This window comes from Mustela nivalis, assembly GCF_964662115.1.
Source record: "Mustela nivalis genome assembly, chromosome: 3".
Taxonomy (NCBI): domain Eukaryota; kingdom Metazoa; phylum Chordata; class Mammalia; order Carnivora; family Mustelidae; genus Mustela; species Mustela nivalis.
Window position 1 is genome coordinate 13,634,451 of NC_139022.1, and position 24,449 is coordinate 13,658,899.

The 24,449-nt window shown below is 45.2% G+C and overlaps 1 long non-coding RNA gene across 1 annotated transcript in view; it reads left to right on the forward strand.

The window, feature by feature from the left end:
• The window catches only part of LOC309862322, a 477,958-nt gene extending 454,306 nt beyond the window's left edge, over positions 1-23,652 (forward strand). Inside the window, exons 4-6 of the long non-coding RNA XR_014310417.1 lie at positions 16,543-16,623; positions 18,267-18,370; positions 23,570-23,652. This is a non-coding gene — a long non-coding RNA (uncharacterized lncRNA). The remainder of the gene's footprint in view (positions 1-16,542; positions 16,624-18,266; positions 18,371-23,569) is intronic.
• The last annotated feature ends 797 nt before the right edge of the window (positions 23,653-24,449 follow it).

Consider the following 24,449-nt stretch of genomic DNA (forward strand, 5'->3'; position numbering starts at 1 on the left):
GACACTGACCCTAATGTGGACCCTGAACCTAAACCTAACATTGATATTACTGTAACCAAGACTCATAACTAACCATGACGCTGACCATGACCCTAATCCTAACCCTGACGCTGACATAACCCTGACCCTAACCCTACCCATGACCGTGACTGTGAGCCTGACCCTAACCCTAAACCTAAAGGTATCTCTAACCATGACCCTAATACGGACCCTGAACCTAAACCTAACGCTGACCCTGACCCTAACACTAACCCCTACCCTAAACCAAATCCTAACCCTGACCTTACGCTGTCTAACGCTAACCCTAACCATAACCCTACTTCTAACTCTAACTCTAACCCCAATCCCAAACGCTACCGACAAACCTAACTGTGACACTGAAACGAACATTGACCCTATACCTAAGCCTGACCCTAAACCTGACCCTGGCCCTGACCTTCACCTGACCCTGACCCTGAACCTTATCCTAACCATGACACTAACACTAACCACTACACAATCCTGTCCCTGACCCGAATGTGGACTTTAAACCAATACCTATACCTGACCCTAAACCTGACACTGGCGCTAAACTTCACCATGACCCTCACCCAGACCATGACCATAAATCTAATCCTGACGCTAACAGTGATGCCGACCCTGACCTGAACACTAAACCTGACCCTGACTGTGAGTCTGACCCTAACACTAACCCTAAATGTAACCCTGACCCTGACACTAACACGGGCCCTCCCCCGAATCCTATCGCTGGTCCCAACCCTAACACTAACCACTAACCCTACCACAGACCCTGATCCTAACAAGCTCTAACCCTAAACGTCAACCAAACGCTAACCCTAACACTAACCCTAACTTTAACAATAACCCTGACCCTATACCTGACTATGATCATAACCCTAACCCTGAACTTTGCCTATACCAGACCCTGACCCTATACGTGACCCTGACCCTGAGCCTAAACCTAACCATGACCCTAACACTGACCACTACATAACCCTGTCGCTGACCTGAATGTGGACTTTAAACCAATACCTGATCCAGACCATAAACCTGACACTGGCCCAAGACTTCACCCTGACCCTGACCCAGACCATGACCATAAATCTAACCCTGACCCTGGCAGTACCCTGACCCTGACCTGAACACTAAACCTGACCCTGACTGTGAACCTGACCCTAACTCTGACCCTAAATGCAACCCTGACCCTGACACTAACACGGGCCCTCCCCAGAATCCTATCGCTGAACCAACCCTAGCACTAATCCCTAACCCTACCACGGACCCTGATCCTAACAAGTTCTAATCCTAACCGTCCACCAAACGCTAACCCTAACACTAAACCTAAACTTTAACTTTAACTTTGACCCTATACTTGACTATGATCATAACCCTATCTCTGAACTTTACCTATACCAGACCCTGACCCTATACCTGATCCTGGCCCTGAGCCGAAACCTAACCATGACCCTAACACTGACAACGATATAACCCTGTCGCTGACCCGAATGTGGACATTAAAACAATACCTGATCCTGACCGTAAACCTGACACTGGCCCTAGACTTCACCCTGACCCTGACCCAGGCAAACACCAGAAACGTAACCCTGACCCTAACAGTGACCCTGACCCTGACCCTAACCATAACCCTGACACTGAATGTGAGCCTGACCCTAACTCTAACCCTAAACCTAACCCTCCCTGACACTAACACGGGCCCTGACCCGAAACCTAATGCTGGACCTAACCCTAAAACTAACCCCTAACATTATCACTGACAATGACCCTAACCTGGTCTAATCCTAACCCTCAACCTACCTAGCCCTAACCCTAACCCCACTTTAACAATAATCCTGACACTCTACCTGACCCTGATCATATCATACCCCTATCTCTGAACTTTGCCTATGTCAGACCTTAACCTTAAACCTTACCCTGGCCTTGACCTTAACACTGAACCTAACCCTGAATGTACACCTAACTCTGACCCAATCCAAGATCCTGAACAGAATCGTAACCCTAAAGCTAACCCTGATTCTGATTCTGAACCTACTCATAAAACAGATCCTAAACATAAAGCTGACCTTACCATAACCATGAACCTAACCCTGACCCTGACCCTAACCCTGACACTAAACCTGTCCCAAACTTAACCCTAACCCTGACATTAACCTTGCCCCCAAACCAAAACATGAACCTGACCCTAAATCTGACCATGACCCTGAACCTGATTCAAAACCTAACCGTCACCCTAACACTGACCCTGACCCTGACTCAGACCGTTACGCTAACCGTGACCCTACTGTGAGCCTGACCCTAAACCTAACCATGAATCTAACCCTAACCCTGACCTCTACCCTAAGCCTTACGCTAACCCTGACCCCAACGACGTCTAAACCTAACCCTGACCCTAAGTTTTACTAAACCCTAACCCTAACAGTAACCTAGTCTAAACCCAGCTCTGTTGCCTCCAGCGAGGACAACAGCTGCACCCAGGCCTCCCAAGGGCTGGGTGGAGTCTGAATGGGGGTCACTGGATGGGCACTGCATTGATTGGAGTGTGAGCCTGAGCAGCTTGTGCACCGGTGGCTCAGGGAGCTCTGGTATAGCAGGAAGTTCGGTAAGGAGCCCCCAGGCAGTGGTGACCTCACTTCCCTGACGACAGAGCCTAACGGAATTGCAACCCATGTATCCAGGCAACCCATTACAGAGAAAAACCCCCTGCCCAGCTCATTTCTAGGCACATCCTAAAGGAAGCGACATGTTCTTCTGCTGTACTGAAGCCGAGAGGATGCAGGGAGAAGAGAGCTCGCCCGCCAGACACGTCGCCTCCCTTCAAGTCATATCATGTTTCCCCAATGCCTCAGACCCTTTGGCTAATAAAATCAAAAGGTGACACCAGGGGGCTCAGAGTCAGAGAGTCCCACACCTTCTGACCCACGGGTGTAGCCCTAGGTCTCTTCCCCGTTTCTGTGTGTGTGTGTGTGTGCCTCTGGGTGTCTGTGTGTCTGTGTGTAAAGAGGACCTTGCCATGCCATCGTGGGAGGAGATGCCCCAAGCAGGATCAGGCTGATGAGGGTTTAGATGTCTGGTGGGCAAGTTATGTTCACACACCAGTTTAAGGCTGGTTAAGTGGGATCGGGTGGAGGGTCTACACCCTTCTGCACAGGGTTTATCCTGAGACCCTGAACGGATGGGTCCATGAGCCAGGAGTGGGGCTAACCCTAACAGTAACCACTAACCGTGACCCTGACACTGACTGTGAGCCTGCCCCAAACCCTAACCCAAACGCTGACACTGACCATGACCCTAACACATTATGCCCCGCGATTGCTTAAGTACAAAGAGGGCACAAACACGCATTGTGACCCTCAGCGTGAGTCCTGTCCTCTAGTAAGTCCTCTCAGTGGCTGGACCATTAGACGTCATAATGGGCTTGCCATGCCCCTAGGCCCCAAGTTTTAACCAGCTTTCTGGTTGTCCCCTCGCCCCTCCCCAGGGCTCTGCTCTGGAAACTCTGTTTTGGTGGGACACCTGAGGTAAAAACAAAACAAAAACAACTCCTCCCATCTCAAAGAATAACCCCAAACTCTTCGGATCGGGCCAAATGCCCAGAGAGGAAGACTCGTCCATGGCCCATGAGGCCACCCGGACATTCCACGGCCATCAGTGACACAATATCCAGAGACAAAATCTTAAGCAAGCATCTCACACTCGCCCCCTTGTTCATATCCTGAAGAGTTCTCCTCACTGTCTGTAGATCAGTCCTTCAATACCTACAACCCGAAACCTAAGCCGAGTTTGTGTTTTCAGACAACTGTCCCCACAGCCCTGGCCCACAAAACCTACAGGCACAGGTTCTTGGAGCCAAACCTGAGGACTGTACCTGGGAATTCTGCCCATTCCATTGGCCACAAACCTAGAAATAGGATGATAAACCTCCAAAGTGCCCGGGGCCATCCCAATAGTGTTGACTGCCCAGGAAAAACAAGGGCGGTCTGACACCAGCTGAGCATCTACCTGCACTTAGACCCGTGGACAGATGTCCCCAGAGGTAAATTGCAGTGAGCAGGCCCCTAGATCCTAATCGGATCCATTGCTTTGTTGTCCAGGCATCTCTCCTCAGAGGCCTGGATTCCAATAGCAGCATATGGCTGTTTCTTGAGGCACCCATCAGAAGAAATCTCGTCTCCACGTGGGAATCTTGCACGTTGGAGCTGAGTCAAAGCCTCTGGTTAGGAGAACCCTTCAGGGACCCTGTGCCACTGCCTCATTCCAAGTTCTCCATGGACACAAACCCACATTAGGACCCATCCACAAAAGAGTCCATTTCAACTCAACCCTCTCAGTTTCTCCCCCAGACGCAGCAGATCTAACCTGTCTTGTCACTAGGACACAAGAGGAATGAGAGTCGGGTTTCCCAGCCATCCATCCTTAGAACCCTACTCGGAATCAATCCGTATTGGAAGTCCTGGAGCCAACCAACAGGTCTCAATCGCCCTGCAGAAGAATCTTTACGGTTTGGAGCATCTCACAACTCCCATCGTGGGAAAATTCCATGGCCTCGTGATCCACCACCTCTTCATGAAGAGGGCCATAAGGGACAAAAACTCCAACCTGAGCGTTTGTCAGATCCTCACCTGATTTCAGATGCACGAGATCTTGTTTCATCTGCAGAGCGTACCTGCCATGCCCTTGCCAAGACCCTAAGGTTGCTTGGGTTCTCAGACATCTGTTCTCAACACCTGGCTCACAAGCCCTCCAGTTTGGCAATTCCAGAACTACAATGCAGCCCTCTGCCTACCCTCCAGAAGAAAAAACATTGCCCTCTGGGGCTAACCAGAAACCCCTGAAATATATGGGGGAAATATCCCTAGAAAAAAACCTATAATAACTGGCTGCTCTTTATTGACCCAGATCCTGCGGTAGGCAAAGAAGAGCTGGTTTTAGCCAGAGGATGATCCTCGTTTGTCTTCATGATCTGGCATTTCCTGCAAGCCAGGCATGGGGCTCTGCACTAGAGCTGCAAATGCTGGGGGGCCCTCACTGTCCCTTTTCTCTTCTCAGAGGGACAACGGGCATGTCCATGGTGCAGTGTGACAGGCTTTACCACAGGGAGATAAAAGACTGCCAAGGGTAGCTTGGAGCTAGGAAAAACCACTTAGGAACAGATATTCTGGGGAGGTGATAGACAAGGGCAAAGCGAAGAATGAGGATGAGTGTGTCAAGTTTCAAAGTGCCAGGAGGCAGCATAGTGCATTCGGAAAACTACAGCAAGTTCATGACAACCGACAGTTGATCTGGCAGCATCACCTGGGGATGGAGGCTGAGCCCCGGGGTTAACACTGGGGGTCAGATGGTTTGTATACTATGGCGAGGAGGTGAGGTACTACACTGTGGGGGCACAGGGAGCTACGGGAGGATTTTAAATATCAGAATCGTAACCATAATAGTGTATTTAATTGCATCCTAGCTTTCATCAAAGGTAAGATGCACTATAGTTTATGTTCGACTAAGAAAGAGAAATGCTGTCAGTTAAACTAGGATATGTCATCAAGTGAAAGGTGAGTGCCACCTTAAGAGATATTAAAATGGGGGGGGGGGACAAATATTAGAACAAGTAAATTGTGTTAGTAGAATAATTAAGAAAGATCCAACACTTGGATCAACTAAAGAAGTGATTATTGCTTACCATGTGCCCCAAACTATATTAAGTCCTAGAACAAGAGACGTGCTCATCTTGATGCCCCGCAGCTGTTAGACCCAAGGTACAGAGGGGAGTAGCCAACGACAGCAGGCCCCAAGTGCCATGTGCAGACTCTAAGAGCAACTGCCTTTGAAAGAGGAAACGGTTGAGAGTGTGCTTTGAGAGGTAGAGAATTACTAGCTGGGAAAGTAGGACAATTGACACAGAATCGGAATTGATGCCCTACATGACAGAGTTGGTGAAATTTCCCTTCTCAGAGATCTTGAGGCTCCTCTGAAATGAATTTTTTATTTTGGACAGAACATTCAGGATAAATATGATCTGATTGAGTTCCTGGTTATATCATTAGGACTGTTTCTTAGGATTCACTGGCACAAGAAAAGGGTTTTGATAATCCAGGTAAATCCTGACAAAAGCAAAGCACGGGATCTATGAAAATCTAACCACTCAGAGGAGAACAACAGATAAAGGGCCAGGCCGACCTGACCCTGCAGGATAGGTAAGGCTGGTCTGGCAACAGGGGTAGAGGGGAAGTGCCCATCACCTGCTAGAAGAGCTAAAGAAGACCCTTTCTGGAGAGACCACCAGGAGAGGAGAGCAGTAGGTGCTGATGATGAAAAATATTTTAATCAGCAGAGAAGGTCAAAATGAAAAAGTTCAAAGATCAGAGTAAACATATGGGATAAAAAATAAAAAATAAAGAAAAAAGATTTTTTTGAAAGGACTTTTTTTTAAAGGAATTTAAACAAAAGTCCTTTTAAAGAGACAGTTGGCTGTTTAAACCAATAGTACAACTCACTGAGAGAATCGCCACATTATTTATTGGGGTAGAAAGGACCTGGAATGTAGAAAGACCTATTCTGCAGAGGAAAAAATAGAATCACTAACAGGCATCATGCCTTGCACAGCCAGTGGCTAGAATCCCTGCCTCATGAGACCCTGTGCTAGAAGGTCGCTAGAACCATCTCAACTATGTTAGTCTTTCTTGGAAGCCAACAAGTGTTTGCCCAGTTAAGAGCGCGGTAACAATCAGTCACGTTATGTTATATTGATTGTCGATATCTTTAAAAGCCTTGTCAAGTTCCTTTTTGAGTAACCCTCACCCCACCCTTAGAGAAATTTATCTGTGGTTCACCTCTTTGCAATACCTCATTGTTGTTCCACACTTACCATAGCCGAAAAAAAAAAAAAAGCTTTTTATTAAGAAAGTGTTCAGAAGGGTGCTCCACTGTAAACAATGAGAGTTTTCGCTGCCGGGACAATTTTGTTGCAGAAACAGCTGAAAGCAATCAGGTCAGACAGAGCTAAGGGCTGGAGGGATTTTAGAATGACAAAATCCGAACCAAATCTAACCAAAACAAAAATCAAAACCAATGGCCAAGATTTCAAGTTTACTACTAAAGATATGACATTCTCCTAAGACATGCGAGTGACTTGATCACTTCATTTATATATTTATATTTGAACAAGAAGGAACTATTTGATGCAGCAAATCCACGTTGGTTAAAAATTACCAGATATGGGGGCTCCTGGGTGGCTCAATGGTCTAGGCCTCTGCCTTCGGCTCAGGTCATGATTTCAGGGTCCTGGGATGGAGCCCCACATTGGGATCTCTGCTCAGCGGGGAGCCTGCTTTCCCCCTCTCTCTCTGCCTCCCTCTCTACCTACTTGTGATCTGTCTGTCAAATGGGTAAATAAGATCTTTAAAAAAGAATTACTAGATGTGAAATACATTGAGGGTATGGGAAGGAAAATGATTTCACCTGATCTGACTAGGAAGTGGTTGAAGCCTGAATTAAAGTGCTACAAAAAGAGTAAAGACCTGGGAAATATATGGGGTAAAAATCCCTAGAAAAACAGCAATAATAACTGGCTGCTCTTTATTGACCAGATCCTGCGATAGGCAAAGAAGAGCTGGTTTTAGCCAGAGGATGATCTCCGTTTGTCTTCATGATCTGGCATTTCCTGCACGCCAGGCATGGGGCTCTGCACTAGAGCTGCAAATGCTGGGGGCCCTCATTGTCCCTTTTCTCTTCTCAGGGGGACAACGGGCATGTCCATGATGCAGTGTGACAGGCTTTACCACAGGGAGATAAAAGACTGCCAAGGGTAGGTTGGAGCTATGAAAAGCCAATTAGGAACAGATTTTCAGGGGAGGTGATAGACAAGGGCAAAGCGAAGAATGAGGATGAGTGTGTCAAGTTTCAAAGTGCCAGGAGGCAGCACAGTGCATTCGGGAAACTACAGTAAGTTCATGACAACCGACAGCTGATCTGGCAGCATCACCTGGGGATGGAGGTTGAGCCCGGGGTTAACACTGGGGGTGAGATGGTTTGTATACTATGGCGAGGAGGTGAGGTACTACACTGTGGGGGCACAGGGAGCTACCGGAGGATTTCAAATATCAGAATTGTAACCATAATATAGTATTTAATTGCATCCTAGCTTTCATCAAGGGTAAGATGCACTATAGTTTATGTTCGACTAAGAAAGAGAAATGCTGTCAGTTAAAGTAGGATATGTAATCAAGTGTAAGGTGAGTGCCACCTTAAGCGATATTAAAATGGGGGGGGGACAAATCTTAGAACAAGTAAATTCTGGTAGTAGAATAATTAAGACAGATCCAACACTTGGATCAACTAAAGAAGTGATTATTGCTTACCATGTGCCCCAAACTATATTAAGTCCTAGAACAAGAGACGTGCTCATCTTGATGCCCCGCAGCAGTTAGACACAAGGTACAGAGGGGAGTAGCCAACGACAGCAGGCCCCAAGTGCCATGTGCAGACTCTAAGAGCAACTGCCTTTGAAAGAGGAAACGGTTGAGAGTGTGCTTTGAGAGGTAGAGAATTACTATCTGGGAAAGTAGGACAATTGACACAGAATCGGAATTGATGCCCCTACATGACAGAGTTGGTGAAACTATCCTTCTCAGAGATCTTGAGGCTCCTCTGAAATGAATTTTTTATTTTGGACAGAACATTCAGGATAAATATGATCTAAATGAGTTCCTGGTTCTATCATTAGGACTGTTTCTTAGGATTCACTGGCACAAGAAAAGGGTTTTGATAATCCAGGTAAATCCTGACAAAAGCCAAGCACGGGATCTATGAAAATCAAACCACTCAGAGGAGAACAACAGATAAAGGGCCAGGCCGACCTGACCCTGCAGGATAGGTAAGGCTGGTCTGGCAACAGGGGTAGAGGGGAAGTGCCCATCACCTGCTAGAAGAGCTAGAGAAGACCCCTTCCAGAGAGACAACCAGGAGAGGAGAACAGTAGTTGCTGATGATGAAGAATATTTTAATCAGCAGAGAAGGTCAAAATGACAAAGTTCCAAGATCAGAGTAAACATATGGGATAAAAAATAAAAAATAAAGAAAAAAGATTTTTTTGAAAGGACTTTTTTTTAAAGGAATTTAAACAAAAGTCCTTTTAAAGAGACAGTTGGCTGTTTAAACCAATAGTACAACTCACTGAGACATTCGCCACATTATTTATTTGGGTAGAAAGGACCTGGAATGTAGAAAGACCTATTCTGCAGAGGAAAAAATAGAATCACTAACAGGCCTCATGCCTTGCACAGCCAGTGGCTAGAATCCCTGCCTCATGAGACCCTGTGCTAGAAGGTCGCTAGAACCATCTCAACTACGTTAGTCTTTCTTGGAAGCAAACAAGTGTTTGCCCAGTTAAGAGCGCGGTAACAATCAGTCACGTTATGTTATATTGATTGTCGATATCTTTAAAAGCCCTGTCAAGTTCCTTTTTGAGTAACCGTCACCCCCCCCTTAGAGAAATTTATCTGTGTTTCACCTCTTTGCAATACCTCATTGTTGTTCCACATTTACCATAGCCGAAAAAAAAAAAAAAAAAGCTTTTTATTAAGAAAGTGTTCAGAAGGGGGCGCCACTGAAAACAATGAGAGTTTTCGCTGCCCGGACAATTTTGTGGCAGAAACAGCTGAAAGCAATCAGGTCAGACAGAGCCAAGGGCTGGAGGGATTTTTAAAATGACAAAAACCGAACCAAATCTAACCAAAACAAAAATCAAAACCAATGGCCACGATTTCAAGTTTGCTACTAAAGGTATGACATTCTCCTAAGACATTCGAGTGACTTGATCACTTTATTTATATATTTATATTTGAAGAAGAAGGAACTATTTAATGCAGCAAATACACGTTGGTTAAAAATTACCAGATATGGGGGCTCCTGGGTGGCTCAGTGGTCTAGGCCTCTGCCTTCGGCTCAGGTCATGATTTCAGGGTCCTGGGATGGAGCCCCACATTGGGATCTCTGCTCAGCGGGGAGCCTGCTTCCCCCCTCTCTCTCTGCCTCCCTCTCTACCTACTTGTGATCTGTCTGTCAAATGGGTAAATAAGATCTTTAAAAAATGAATTACTAGATGAGAAATACATCGAGGGTATGGGAAGGAAAATGATTTCACCTGATCTGACTAGGAAGTGGTTGAAGCCTGAATTAAAGTGCTACAAAAAGAGTAAAGACCTGGGAAATATATGGGGTAAAAATCCCTAGAAAAACAGCAAGAATAACTGGCTGCTCTTTATTGACCAGATCCTGCGATAGGCAAAGAAGAGCTGGTTTTAGCCAGAGGATGATCTCCGTTTGTCTTCATGATCTGGCATTTCCTGCAAGCCAGGCATGGGGCTCTGCACTAGAGCTGCAAATGCTGGGGGCCCTCATTGTCCCTTTTCTCTTCTCAGGGGGACAACGGGCATGTCCATGATGCAGTGTGACAGGCTTTACCACAGGGAGATAAAAGACAGCCAAGGGTAGGTGGGAGCTATGAAAAGCCACTTAGGAACAGATTTTCAGGGGAGGTGATAGACAAGGGCAAAGCGAAGAATGAGGATGAGTGTGTCAAGTTTCAAAGTGCCAGGAGGCAGCACAGTGCATTCGGGAAACTACAGCAAGTTCATGACAACCTACAGCTGATCTGGCAGCATCACCTGGGGATGGAGGCTGAGCCCGGGGTTAACACTGGGGGTGAGATGGTTTGTATACTATGGCGAGGAGGTGAGGTACTACACTGTGGGGGCACAGGGAGCTACCGGAGGATTTCAAATATCAGAATCGTAACCATAATAGAGTATTTAATTGCATCCTAGCTTTTATCAAGGGTAAGATGCACTATAGTTTATGTTTGACTAAGAAAGAGAAATGCTGTCAGTTAAAGTAGGATATGTCATCAAGTGCAAGGTGAGTTCCACCTTAAGAGATATTAAAATGGGGGGGGACAAATATTAGAACAAGTAAATTGTGGTAGTAGAATAATTAAGAAAGAACCAACACTTGGACAAACTGTATTATGTCCTAGAACAAGAGACGTGCTCATCTTGATGCCCCGCAGCTGTTAGACCCAAGGTACAGAGGGCAGTAGCCAACGACCAGCAGGCGCCAAGTGCCATGTGCAGACTCTAAGAGCAACTGCCTTTGAAAAAGGAAACGTTTGAGAGTGTGCTTTGAGAGGTAGAGATTTACTATCAGGGAAAGTAGGACAATTGACACAGAATTGGAATTGATGCCCCTACATGACAGAGTTGGTGAAACTATCCTTCTCAGAGATCTTGAGGCTCCTCTGAAATGAATTTTTTATTTTGGACAGAACATTCAGGATAAATAGGATCTGTTTGAGTTGCTGGTCCTATCATTAGGACTGTTTCTTAGGATTCACTGGCACAAGAAAAGGGTTTTGATAATCCAGGTAAATCCTGACAAAAGCCAAGCACGGGATCTATGAAAATCTAACCACTCAGAGGAGAACAACAGATAAAGGGCCAGGCCGACCTGACCCTACAGGATAGTTAAGGCTGGTCTGGCAACAGGTGTAGAGGGGAAGTGCCCATGACCTGCTAGAAGAGCTGGAGAAGACCCCTTCCGGAGAGACCACCAGGAGAGGAGAGCAGTAGGTGCTGATGATGAAGAATATTTTAATCCGCAGAGAAGGTCAAAATGACAAAGTTCCAAGATCAGAGTAAACATATGGGATAAAAAATAAAAAAGAAAGAAAAATGAATTTTTTGAAAGGACTTTTTTTTTAAGGAATTTAAACAAAAGTCCTTTTAAAGAGACAGTTGGCTGTTTAAACCAATAGTACAACTCACTGAGAGAATCGCCACATTATTTATTGGGGTAGAAAGGACCTGGAATGTAGAAAGACCCATTCTGCAGAGGAAAAAATACAATCACTAACAGGCCTCATGCCTTGCACAGCCAGTGGCTAGAATCCCTGCCTCATGAGACCCTGTGCTAGAAGGCCGCTAGAACCATCTCAACTATGTTAGTCTTTCTTGGAAGCCAACAAGTGTTTGCCCAGTTAAGAGTGCAGTAACAATCAGTTATGTTATGTTATAATGATTGCCGATATCTTTAAAAGCCTTGTCAAGTTCCTTTTTGAGTAACCCTCACCCCACCCTTAGAGAAATTTATCTGTGTTTCACCTCTTTGCAATACCTCATTGTTGTTCCACATTTACCATAGCCAAAAAAAAAAAAAAAAAAAAAAGCTTTTTATTAACAAAGTGTTCAGAAGGGGGCGCCACTGAAAACAATGAGAGTTTTCGCTGCCCGGACAATTATGTTGCAGAAACTGATGAAAGCAATCAGGTCAGACAGAGCCAAGGGCTGGAGGGATTTTTAAAATGACAAAAACCGAACCAAATCTAACCAAAACAAAAATCAAAACCAATGGCCAAGATTTCTAGTTTGCGACTAAAGGTATGACATTCTCCTAAGACATGCGAGTGACTTGATCATTTATTTATATATATATATTTGAAGAAGAAGGAACTATTTGATGCAGTGAATCCACGTTGGTTAAAAATTACCAGATATGGGGGCTCCTGGGTGACTCAGTGGTTTAGGCCTCTGCTTTTGGCTCAGGTCATGATTTCAGGGTCCTGGGATGGAGCCCCACATTGGGATCTCTGCTCAGCTGGGAGCCTGCTTTCCCCCTCTCTCTGCCTCCCTCTCTACCTACTTGTGATCTGTCTGTCAAATGGGTAAATAAGATCTTTAAAAAAAGAATTACTAGATGTGAAATACATCGAGGGTATGGGAAGGAAAATGATTTCACCTGATCTGACTCGGAAGTGGTTGAAGTCTGAATTAAAGTTCTACAAAAAGAGTAATGACCTGGGAAATATATGGGGTAAAAATCCCTAGAAAAACAGCAATAATAACTGGCTGCTCTTTATTGACCAGATCATGCGGTATGCAAAGAAGAGCTGGTTTTAGCCAGAGGATAACTCGTTTGTCTTCATGATCTGGCATTTCCTGCAAGCCAGGCATGGGACTCTGCACTAGAGCTGCAAATGCTGGGGGCCCTCATTGTCCCTTTTCTCTTCTCAGGGGGACAACGGGCATGTCCATGGTGCAGTGTGACAAGCTTTACCACAGGGAGATAATAGACTGCCAAGGGTAGGTGGGAGCTGGGAAAAGCCACTTAGGAACAGACTTTCTAGGGAGGTGATAGACAAGGGTAAAGCGAAGAATGAGGTTGAGTGTGTCAAGTTTCAAAGTGCCAGGAGGCAGCACAGTGCATTCGGGAAACTGCAGCAAGTTCATGACAACCTACAGCTGATCTGGCAGCATCACCTGGGGATGGAGGCTGAGCCCGGGGTTAACACTGGGGGTGAGAAGGTTTGTATACTATGGCGAGGAGGTGAGGTACTACACTGTGGGGGCACAGGGACCTACTGGAGTATTTCAAATATCAGAATCGTAAGCATAATAGAGTATTTAATTGCATCCTAGCTTTCATCAAGGGTAAGATGCACTATAGTTTATGTTCGACTAAGAAAGAGAAATGCTGTCAGTTAAAGTAGGATATGTCATCAAGTGCAAGGTGAGTGCCACCTTAAGCGATATTAAAATGGGGGGGTGGACAAATCTTAGAACAAGTAAATTGTGGTAGTAGAATAATTAAGAAAGATCCAACACTTGGATCAACTAAAGAAGTGATTCTTGCTTACCATTTGCCCCAAACTATATTAAGTCCTAGAACAAGAGACGTGCTCATCTTGATGTCCCGCAGCTGTTAGACCCAAGGTACAGAGGGGAGGAGCCAACGACCAGCAGGCCCCAAGTGCCATGTGCAGACGCTAAGAGTAACTGTCTTTGAAAGAGGAAACGGTTGACAGTGGGCTTTCTGAGGTAGAGAATTACTAGCTGGGAAAGCAGTAAAATTAACACAGAATCGGAATTGATGCCCCTACATGACAGAGTTGGTGAAACTTCCCTTCTCAGAGATCTTGAGGCTCCTCTGAAATGAATTTTTCATTTTGGACAGAACATTCAGGATAAATATGATCGGTTTGAGTTCCTGGTTCTCTCATTAGGACTGTTTCTTAGGCTTCACTGGCAGAAGAAAAGGGTTTTGATAATCCAGGGTAAATCCTGACAAAAGCAAAGCATGATTTCTATGAAAAACTAACCACTCAGAGGAGAGCAACAGATAAAGGGCCAGGCCGACCTGACCCTGCAGGATAGGTAAGGTTAGTCTGGCAACAGTGGTAGAGGGGAAGTGCCCCTTTAGGTTGGCATGGACAAAGCCCTCAATCAACTTTCTGTGCCTTTGCGACAGTTACGAGTAGTTCTGGTAAGTCCCCAATTAATGAAAACAGTCTGCTCTGACCCTGTTGTCCTCCTTGGCTTTTCTCTAAGAATTCTTTTCATCTGTTAGTTTGGTGGTACTGGTGGTTGTATTTTAACGGTTCATGATTATAATATTCACCTTCAGAAGAGTTGTAAATGATTTTGTTTTTGCATTTGCTAAAAACTTAAAAAAACATGTTCGATTTGAAGAATACATATTCTCAGAGTAGACAACCTTAAAATGTCAGGGGAGAGGAAGCATATTTCCAAATTCAACTTATTAGTGCCACTTTGGTCATATGTAAGTGGTTTCTAACTTACGAATGACTTGTATTTTAACAGTTTGTAATCTTGTAATGATCCCCCCCCACCCCATGTAATCTACGTGTGGTTAGGTTCCTGGGCTGATCCACAAAAACTGTGTAATCCCTAATGGAACTGAAGGATAATATAAATAAAATGTAATACTTAATAAATGTTACATTTGCATGTTCTCTCAGAAAAATCTCTGTTGTGGGAATGGGACTCCCCACCTCTAAGCCATTGGGAATAGGAACTCCACCTGGGTGAACAGTGGAGGGGCAGTTGTGGCATCACTTCTAACAGAAAACTGTGCTGCCCTGTCTTCCCTCCCGCCTTCTCCGTCTGTGTCTGGTGCCCTGACTTACGGCCTCTGTCCATTCTGATGCCCTGTCGTAAACTTGTCATAAACGACACCATCCTTCCTTGTGTGTCTCCTCTAGCTTGAGTGGCCTCTTGCGTCCCTCCCCTAAGACAGTGCCTGCATCCTAGAGAGAATATAAGGCGAACATAATTTAAGGGAAGACACAGTACATGGTTAGAACCAAGAAAAATGCGAAGTAATGGAAATATCAGTGCTGAGAAGCCTAGGGGAGAGGAAGGCAGGAAAGAGTTCGTGAAACAGGTAAAAATCTTGAGTTGTGCCTTGAGGTAGCCAATACTTTCCATGGTTTATGTCTCATTTGAATTTTACAAAATCTTGTTAAAGATACTTTTCCTTGGAATGGAAGGGATTTTCATGGTCTGCCGTTGGATTCCACACCAGCCGCTGTGGGGCTCTCCCACTGCCTCCTTGGTGTGCCTCCTCCTCCCGGGGCCTCATAGTGGTGTTGTTTTCCAAGCCTAGCCTTCCTTTGGCCTCCCACTCTTCTCTCGAACCCCCTCCCTGGAGGCAGATTTGCTCTACTCACACAGGCTCCCGTCCCACCTCACCCCCTGCCATCACCATATCCCCTCCCTTTTCCATGGCCTGTTTTTATGGCCACTTTGGTCCTGCTCAGCCACAGGCCTGACCTGCTTTTCTGGTCCCAACTCTGAAGCTGTTCTGTGAGATTCTCAGATCACTGAGGGATACGAATATATCTGTCTTCATTGCATCCCTGTAGGCTGCCACAATACTGACGTTCAGGAGGTGTTTCATAATGTTGATGGAGTGAATTAATTCACCTTCCTGTGGTATTTTTGTGGTATGCCTACTTCATTCTAGTTGTTTCTGTTAACCTTTGTTTTGGCCCTAATTCCTAATTATCTCTTTATTCATTAGCTTCTGGACATGTTTCTCTACCTCTGTGCTCTGCCTTTTTCTGGTCTTCTGTTCTTCATTCTTGATTCCTGGTATTTCCATACCCACATTTCATCATCATGCATCAGTGCTTTGACATTCTTTCGTTCTCCAAAATATGCAGAATCTAAAGACTTCATCTCAGTGAAGTTGGCCCTCCATTCCTATTTCTGCTTCTCTCCAGAAGGAAGCCTGCAGTGCACATGGCTGTGTGCCTGTCTGACCCTGCCCCTGAGTGTGTGTGCACTTACATCTGCTCCCCATCCCCTCCCCACCTCGGCAGCTGTGTACACATAGCTTTCAGAGTTCGATTCGAGCCCCGTCGCATTTCCAGACTCTCCTGTACTTTGCTTCATATTATCTGTTCTCCATTCTAAGCCCCCTCATCCCCATAACTTTCACTGTATATGTCATTCTTCTTCTGGCCATGCGACCCTGCCTTCGTGTCATTATGCCCCCAGGTCATGAGTCCCCTCAACAGTAACTGTGTCTGGTATATCATGTTTTTTTTTTTTTTTTGGTCAATATCTGCATAGTACTGGTGCACAGGTATTAATTTCTGTGGTATTGAATGAGATGTAGGAAATTGATAATGTGACAAAACAATGTCTGTAATACATTTTCTTTATTATTCTTTTAAAGAGTCTCAGGTCATCAGTCAGTGAATGAATTCGGGCAGTAGATGAATGAATGTGTAAACAAGAGGACATAAGGAAGAAAAAGGTACCCTCCAGTAGATTTCTTATGCTGCATGCCAGTTGAAGCCCTCTCCTCTTGTCTCCGCGAACTTGTCAGCACTATTCAGCTTTTTTTCTTTTTTCTTTTTTAAATTTAGCTTTTTTTCAAAGCTCTCACGCATGTGCATTTTATGCATTATGTCACGTTATCTACCTGAAATAAGAAGACAGAATTTCAGAGGTACCCACACGATCTCAAGATCACCCACTTTTTCCAGAACAAGAAACAGTGATAACTGTTGTCGGTGCAGCGCTTGACAGTTAACGACTGTATAAATTGTCAGCGGCCCTGTAAAGAAAATAGGCCTATATTAGAGACTAGGGGAGAAGTGGGCTTTCCAAAGCAAACTCAGGATTCTGCCATAGGTTTGCTGTTATTTTCTGATCCTGTGTTCTTTATGTTCTGGTGTTCACTTTAATTTTTTCAATTCCCAGTAGTTAGCATGCGGTGTTGGCTTAGTTTCAGGTGTGTGAGACAGGCAACGGCTCTGTACATCTGAGGGCTCACCCCGGGAGTGTGCCCCTTAGTGCTATCTCCACTTCCAAGTGTCCCCGATATCATTCATGATCATAACGATGTAGGGGCACAGCGGGCATTGGGAGTCTGGGCTTCTGACTCTCGCCTGCTGCTCTGTACAATGTTTTCTATGTGTATTATTAGCATATTTGTTAAAATCTCAGTGGGGAAAAGCCTGTTTGAGGGACAGGCTTCTGTTTAATTCGCCTCTGGATCTCCTCACAGCTTTTGTCCAAAGAATGCTTGTCGTGCGCTTCCAGACAAAACAGTAAGCTTTGTGAGAGCAGGGTGTATTTCTTGCTTTATTTTCTCGTGCCCCCCCACCCCCCGTCGGAATGAATATCGAGCTCCCAGGGGTGTTCATTATTATTATTATTTATTGAATGGATGACTTTGTAATTTTTTGTTCTTTAAGGATGAGAGTTTTCATAATGTCCCTCAACCTCTTTGATAATATTTGTAGTGTAAAAGGTCTTTAATGATTTGGTGCTTGAGCATATAGGTATATGCACATGTAAACTGAGAGGGCCAGTACTATCAGAAGCCAAAGTTAAAACATGAATAAAGGGCCATAAGAAAACAAATGGAGGGGCGCCTGGTGGCTCAGTTGGTTAAACGTCCGACTCTTGATTTTGGCTCAGGTCATGATCTCAGAATCATGAGATTGAGCCCCGCATTGAGCTCTGTGCTCAGCAGGATGTCTGCTTGAGATTCTCTCTCTCCCTCTGCCCCTCCCCTGCACGCGCACATGCAGTCTCTCTCTCTCTCAAATAAACAAATCTTTTTTAAAAAAATAGGAAAGAAATGCCCATAGAAAGATTCAGGATGGGAAAAAAAAGAAATAAGAGTATAGAATATGAGAAAGCAAAGTCTAGGGTTTTTTTTTTTTCCTCTATAAACTTGCAATAGAATATGGAAGTATGCTTATTCTAGAACTAAGATTTGCATTCTTGAGAATTCTGTGTTTCATAGAAATATTCAAAATATAGCATGCCCTATATATTTGAAGTTAACTTTTGGTCTTATATTTTCCTGCATTTAGCATAGGAAATAAAGATGATTAAGAGTAAAGATGGTGACGTTTTTTGTTTGCTTAATTTTTATTTTTATAGATGTGTGTGTTGAGGCTTATACAAGTTATTTGATCAGTGGAAAAGATTAAAAAAATCTTAAATTCACAAAGTTCAAAAGAAACCTCTGCACTAGAAGCAAGCAGGTAAGCACTTTTTTTTTAACTAAGTAGCACATAAATTAATACTTCACATCCAATCTAATTAGGCGGGGACGGCTTAGTTAGAATTCATTTCTGAACAAGAAGAAAATCCAGGTTTGTGGCTAGAATGTAGCTCCAGGAGAGTGGAGAGCATGAAATGGTGAAATCTATAACACGTTCCTATAAACGCTTTGGTTATAGACCACAGTTCCAACACGTCATTATGCTTGCAGTGTAAAAGTATATTTGGAATCACTTTCCCTGAGGACTAGCAAAGTCCGGTTGATCTTTAAGGCATACCTACCATTCATCTTGGTTTTTCTCCATCTCATTTTTTTCCCTAGACATGCCCAGAGTATTACCATTGATGTATTTTGCACCAGCATTATATTATTATGAAACAGTATAGGACATATCCAGTTGAAATTTACAAACAGGAAAGGAAAAACTTATGAAATAGGAAAAAGATGATGGCTCTCTTTGTTATACTGTGATTGTCTTGTTCCCTTTCTGGTGTGAATTTTCAATCAGCCAGGGTGAATGAGTGACTCAGAAAATGAGTAGTTAGGTCCTGTCAGCACTGTGAGACGCACAGTGGTGCAGTGGGAGTAGCCAGGGCTGGTCCTACACATACCAGCTGGGCTGCCTGCGTCAAGGTCGCCTGGTGCCCTGAGTGCTCTGTTGTGTGACGCTAACAGTCCCTCCCCTTGCAGGCGGAGTTAGGTTTCTAAATTTTAGGAATTAAGGTTTTAGATTTGGAAGGAACTTGAGAGACCATATGCTCCACATGTCTCATGATGGAGATTAAGAACGGACACATCCCAAAGGAAGCGATTCTCTGGTCCTACGTCTCTGTCCCCTTTCACATCAAGGCATTCAACTAAGTGGTCAGCCTCCACTGTGCTTGTGTCTCTAGCCCGTTGCACTCGTGCTTCTGCCCCGTTCGTCCACACTTAGCAGACAGTCTGCACACGGCCCTTCTGCAGCCCGTGTGTCTCCAGCGGCTCTGCTTCACTGTGGCCCTTGGCAGTGTCTGCAGCCCCTCCAGCCAAGTCCACGTTCGGCCCCTGGGGAGCTGGCCCTCCAGTGTTCTTCCCGTCCTTGCTGTTGCTGCTGTGCTCATCAGATAGAAACACCTCAGTGAGCTCTGTGTCTACAATCCTGTCCCTTTGCAACACTGTCCTTGATAAACAGACATTGTGCGCTTTCATGCTCAGAATTACCTTGGAGGACTTTTTTCTCCAGAAGAGCAGCTCTGAGCTCTAGAGTCAGGAAAGCCAGAGCAGCGTCAGCGCACAGTAAATCCATCATGCTCTGCCAGGCCCAGAAATGCCGAGAAAAGGATAAATAGGAAATGCACATGGGATCAGTCACTAGAGGTTGGAATTAGGCTTCAGCACTGTTCCTGCCAAGCGCTTGCCTTCCCTCCACACCAGTTCTGATGCTCTGGGACGGGGCACATCATGGCAGGTCTCCAGAGATTTTGGGTTTTCTTACAGTGTGTTTCCTCACTACCTGACTGCCCATCCTCAGATGTGGGATGCCTCATAGAGCCCAGCAGGGGCTTTGGGGCCTTTGTTGTGTGTTTTTTTTTTCTTTCACTATTCGACTTCCTTTTGAATGGGGTTGACGCTTTCTAATGTGGGGGGCAAGAGGGAAGTGTATCCAGTCCACTTGATGGCAGATGCACTGTGAGTGATTTCTCACCAGCTCCCGGAGCACCGAGCTTGCTCTTTCTGCCGTTGGGTAAATTTAAACTTGGAGTCCGCTGCTCTGAGCGATTTCCCAGGTTGCTGCTAGGCGGTCAGTTTTAGCTGATTGAGGAGACAGCAGTAGTTGGTACTGGGGAGGTACTTGGGAGGGAGATTGAGGCAGGCAGAGAAGAAGAGGGGGCTTCGGGTATGAACGGTAGGACAGGGCAAGAGAGAGGAGAGGGTTAGAGAATGGGAGAAGAAGGGAGAAGAAGGGCACGAATGGGAGAGCCCGAGGAACGTGGAGGAATCATGCAGTTGTACCCACACTGACCTAAAATAGCTCCATCCCCTTGCCTTGGCCCTGTGGCCCGGGCCAGGCTGCGTCAGTGGCTTCTACGACCTCCCCGCTCCTTACCCCTTGCACTGGGGCCTGTTGCACAGACAGTTTGTCATAAAAATTGATGGCGTTCAGGTGCAGGTGCCTGAGCGCTGTAAGGCATGTGGGGCGGTGGGGGTGGCAGGTTTTTAACTTTGGGATTTACATTTCTCTAATTGTCTCTACTAGCCCACTCTGGACTAGACAGATTTTGGAGAGAATTGCCACAGAATTTAACCAGTTACACTTTCATGCTGTTCAGAGCAAAGGCATGCCTCTTCGGGACAAAGTAAGACCAGTAAGTGTTGGTTTCGATTTTCTTTTTTTTTTTTTTTATTTGAGAGAGAGAGAGATCACATGTAGGCAGAGAGAGAGCGAGAGAGAGGAGGAAGCAGGCTCCCTGCTGAGCAGAGAGCCTGATGCGGGACTCGATCCCAGGACCCTGAGATCATGACCTGAGCCGAAGGCAGTGGCTTAACCCACTGAGCCACCCAGGCGCCCCGGTTTCGATTTTCAATTTCTGTTTGCGAATTTCCTGGATGATTTTGGTTTGACCTAGCATTGCCCCTGATAATTGCTACTCTACAGGATTTTGAAGCTAGCTTTAATTTTTTTTTTTCAGTGTCTCCTGCTTGGGACCCTGCTTCCATTATGTCACACTAGATAGATTTTGTGTAAAGACACAAGCGTAGTCTCCAAACTATGCAAGTAAAATTAATTCTGAATTTCATGTAACTTGACACATCATATGATGTAGTCAGAGTTCATTTATCCAAAGCCCTTGACTGGGTTTAAATGCACGTTTGTCAGATTTACTCCGTAGCTTAAGAGGCAAATAACTTTTTGTCATTCCGTAATTGTCTAAACTTCACTTTGATGAAGCCGACTTACTTTCAAAGAAATCATAGGGAGGGGACGCCTCAGTGGCTCAGTCAGTTAATCCACTGCCTCTGGCTTAGGTCATGATCCCAGGGTCCTGGGATCGAGTCCCACCTTGGGCTCCTAGCTTGGCAGGAAGCCTGCTTCTCTTTCTGCCTGTGTCTCCTTGTGTGCTTGTGCTCTCTCTCGACAAATAAATAAATAAAAACCTTAAAAAAAAAGAAAGAAAGCAATCATGGGGAGAAGAGATTCATTGTTATTCTCTAGGAAATGTTGGGATTTTAATCTTACATATATTCTGGTAGAATTAGAGGCTCGCTTTATATATATAACACATATGTATATAAATTATACACATATATTTGAGCTTTTAGAAACTGTGGTACCTGGACCTTCTTTCCTGGTCTCTCTGTTCTTGCAGCGTATAGCCCACATTATGGCCATGCTGCAGCAGTCCCTGGGAGGCCTGCTGCTAGAAGGGCTTCAGACTTCCAATGTGGACATCATACGGCACTGCCTCCAGACTTACGCTACAATTGCCAAGACACGGGATGCAGAGGCGTTAGTCGGTCAAGTACTGGTGAAACCATACATGGATGAGGTTTGTGCCCCCATGCACCTCATTCCACAAACACAGAGCATCTAATCTGGCTTCGTTTCTTGACTGGGTGCGAGAGAGCTCAGGGCTCTTCCTTGAAGATGCTCTTAGATCCTGCTCTTCTGGTTGTAAGAAAAGGTTGGTCCTGCTTGGTGCCCATCAGCATGGCAGGAATCAGGCATGCGCTCTGGTCTCTTCCAGTGATGCCATAACTCAGGGATCATCTTCATTTAGTAGGGGTGAGGGACTTGCCTAGGAAGAAGGTACGGATCAGAACATTTTCAGGTCAATTTCCATTTCCATAAGTTATACGTTAATGAAGTTGCCGAAAAGCGTGACCCCACCAAGGCGCCCGTGCCCACTGGAGGAGCTGGAAGACAGCTCTGTGCGCAGGGAAAGTCTGTGAGGGGAAGCGTATTCGCAGAATTGATGTGGCCTAAGTCTTGAAGACCATGGGGGAGTTTGCCAGGCTAGGAAGGTGGGAGGGAGGGAATATTCAAAGATAAAGGGCTTTGAAGGGCGAGTTAGCGGGGTAGTACCTTAAGTCCAGAACTTGGTTACCCAGTGTTCTTGACCTATAAGGATACAGTAAAATACAGGGAGTCAGTGTATCCTGCCTCTGAGCGGCCGGAGTATGGGCTGCACCATGTGAGGCCGCCAGCAATCAGCAGCTTCCAACTTAGAGAGCGTCGGTTTCATCTAGTTCAAGCTGACAGAAGTCATGAAGCCAGTCTCAGCGTTTGAGGGCTTTCTTCCAGTCACCTGCCAGTGCGAGTGTTCTTTCTGTCTGGTAAGTATAAAGCTACCCACCATGACTTCAGGATGAAAGGCTTCCAGTTTTAAAACGAGACAGTATCCCAGTGATAGAAGTGAAATTGAAGGATTAATTTCAGTAATCTTCTCAGCTTCATTAAGACTACTAAAAGTAAATGATCTGTCAGTTCTTTGTATGTATCCTATTATAGTTCATAGCTCTCTCTGTGGGGGTGAAAAAGATCACATTATTCTTTGTCACTAAATGAAAATATTTTAGTTATTTAATTTATGCCCTTTTCATTGAACTGAATCTAATATGCTAAATTAGGGAAGTACTTTACGTTTCCGTGTCATTAAATAAACTGTGGCCACGTTTGTATTTTAAGTTTGTATGCTTGTCATTCACCTCCTGCAACTCAGCCTCACCAAAAAAAATTAAATACTAAAGCAAAATAAGATGTGTTTTCTTCCATCACTTTCCATCTCAGCCCTTTCCCTGTTCTGGAGACGGTAGAGGATAAGGCCAGGGTGAAGATGATACAGAGCTGTTGTCTGCAGATACAGTATTTTGCTTTTAAGCTCAGAAGGGAAGCAGATGAGTGTGTGTGATGTTTTAGCTTCAGGCCAGTCTCTGTCCCTCAGCCTCTGTGTCCCCCAGGGTTGGAGCAGTATTCCCAAATCCCGGGACCTAGATTTTCATGCCATTGTTACTTACCTCCTGTTTAGAAAGCATACTGAGTGGGGAGGAGGAAGGACGAAGTGCATTTTTAAGGTTTACACGATTCTTTTCTCTGTAGTGTATAGTTCATACTTCTCTTTTAGGTGCTTTAAAAACAAACAAAAACACAAACAAACAAACAAATAAATAAATAAAAATAAAACGCTCTTCCTTCTGCTAGGTGATTGTAGAGCAGATCGTTGAGTCTCATCCAGACGGCCTGAAGATCATGTATGCTAATAAGCTCCTGGAGTTTGTTCCTCACCACTGCCACCTTCTTCGAGAGGTCACAAGAGGAGCCATCTCAAGGTGACGTAAAATGCTGTGTATGCACCTGAGCTCAGTTTAGTGACCACCTGTCACCTCCTCATGTGCCGCTGATCCCTGGCTGTCCTGTCTGACCCGGGAACGTGGGAACGTGTGCTCTTCCCTATTTGTTACCAGTGCTGTGAGGCAGGTGTCACTTGCCTGGGTTTACAGGGAAGGGAATGAAGAGTGGGGACGAATCTCAATGGTGACATTTGTGTGACTCCAGAGCCTCTGCTTTTCTCTTGTCTATACTGTCTCCTTAACCAGGCTCAAAATCAAAATTGGTTTCCTTCCATTATTGTGATGTCATCATCGGTCTAGAAATACCAATTCATTTTAATTCAACATGTTTTATACTGATGGCAATTAAAGTCATGAACGGTTTTCCCTCCCTCTCTTATTTCATTTCCATGGCTTTCCAGTTCTGTTTCATGAATATCCCATTACCTTCCACATTCTCCGTCATTCCAGTCCAGACCTTTGTTGCCTTTTGTTCGAGGGTAGCAGGCTCTCCCCACCTGGTCTCCCAGCTCCACCTGTTTCTCTTCATTGCAGCCCTCAGCTGTCCCACCTGCCCAGAGCTCTTCAGCCTTCCTGAGTCGCTCGTGGCTTCTCATCGCCCACAGAAGAGCATCCAGTCTTCATGGTGTAACCTGTGACCATTGGTGCTTGAGTCCTAGTGTTTCTCCGCTGTAGAACTTTCTACTGTGGAACTTTCCCCCATACCACTATGGTTCCTGGCCAGACAGGAG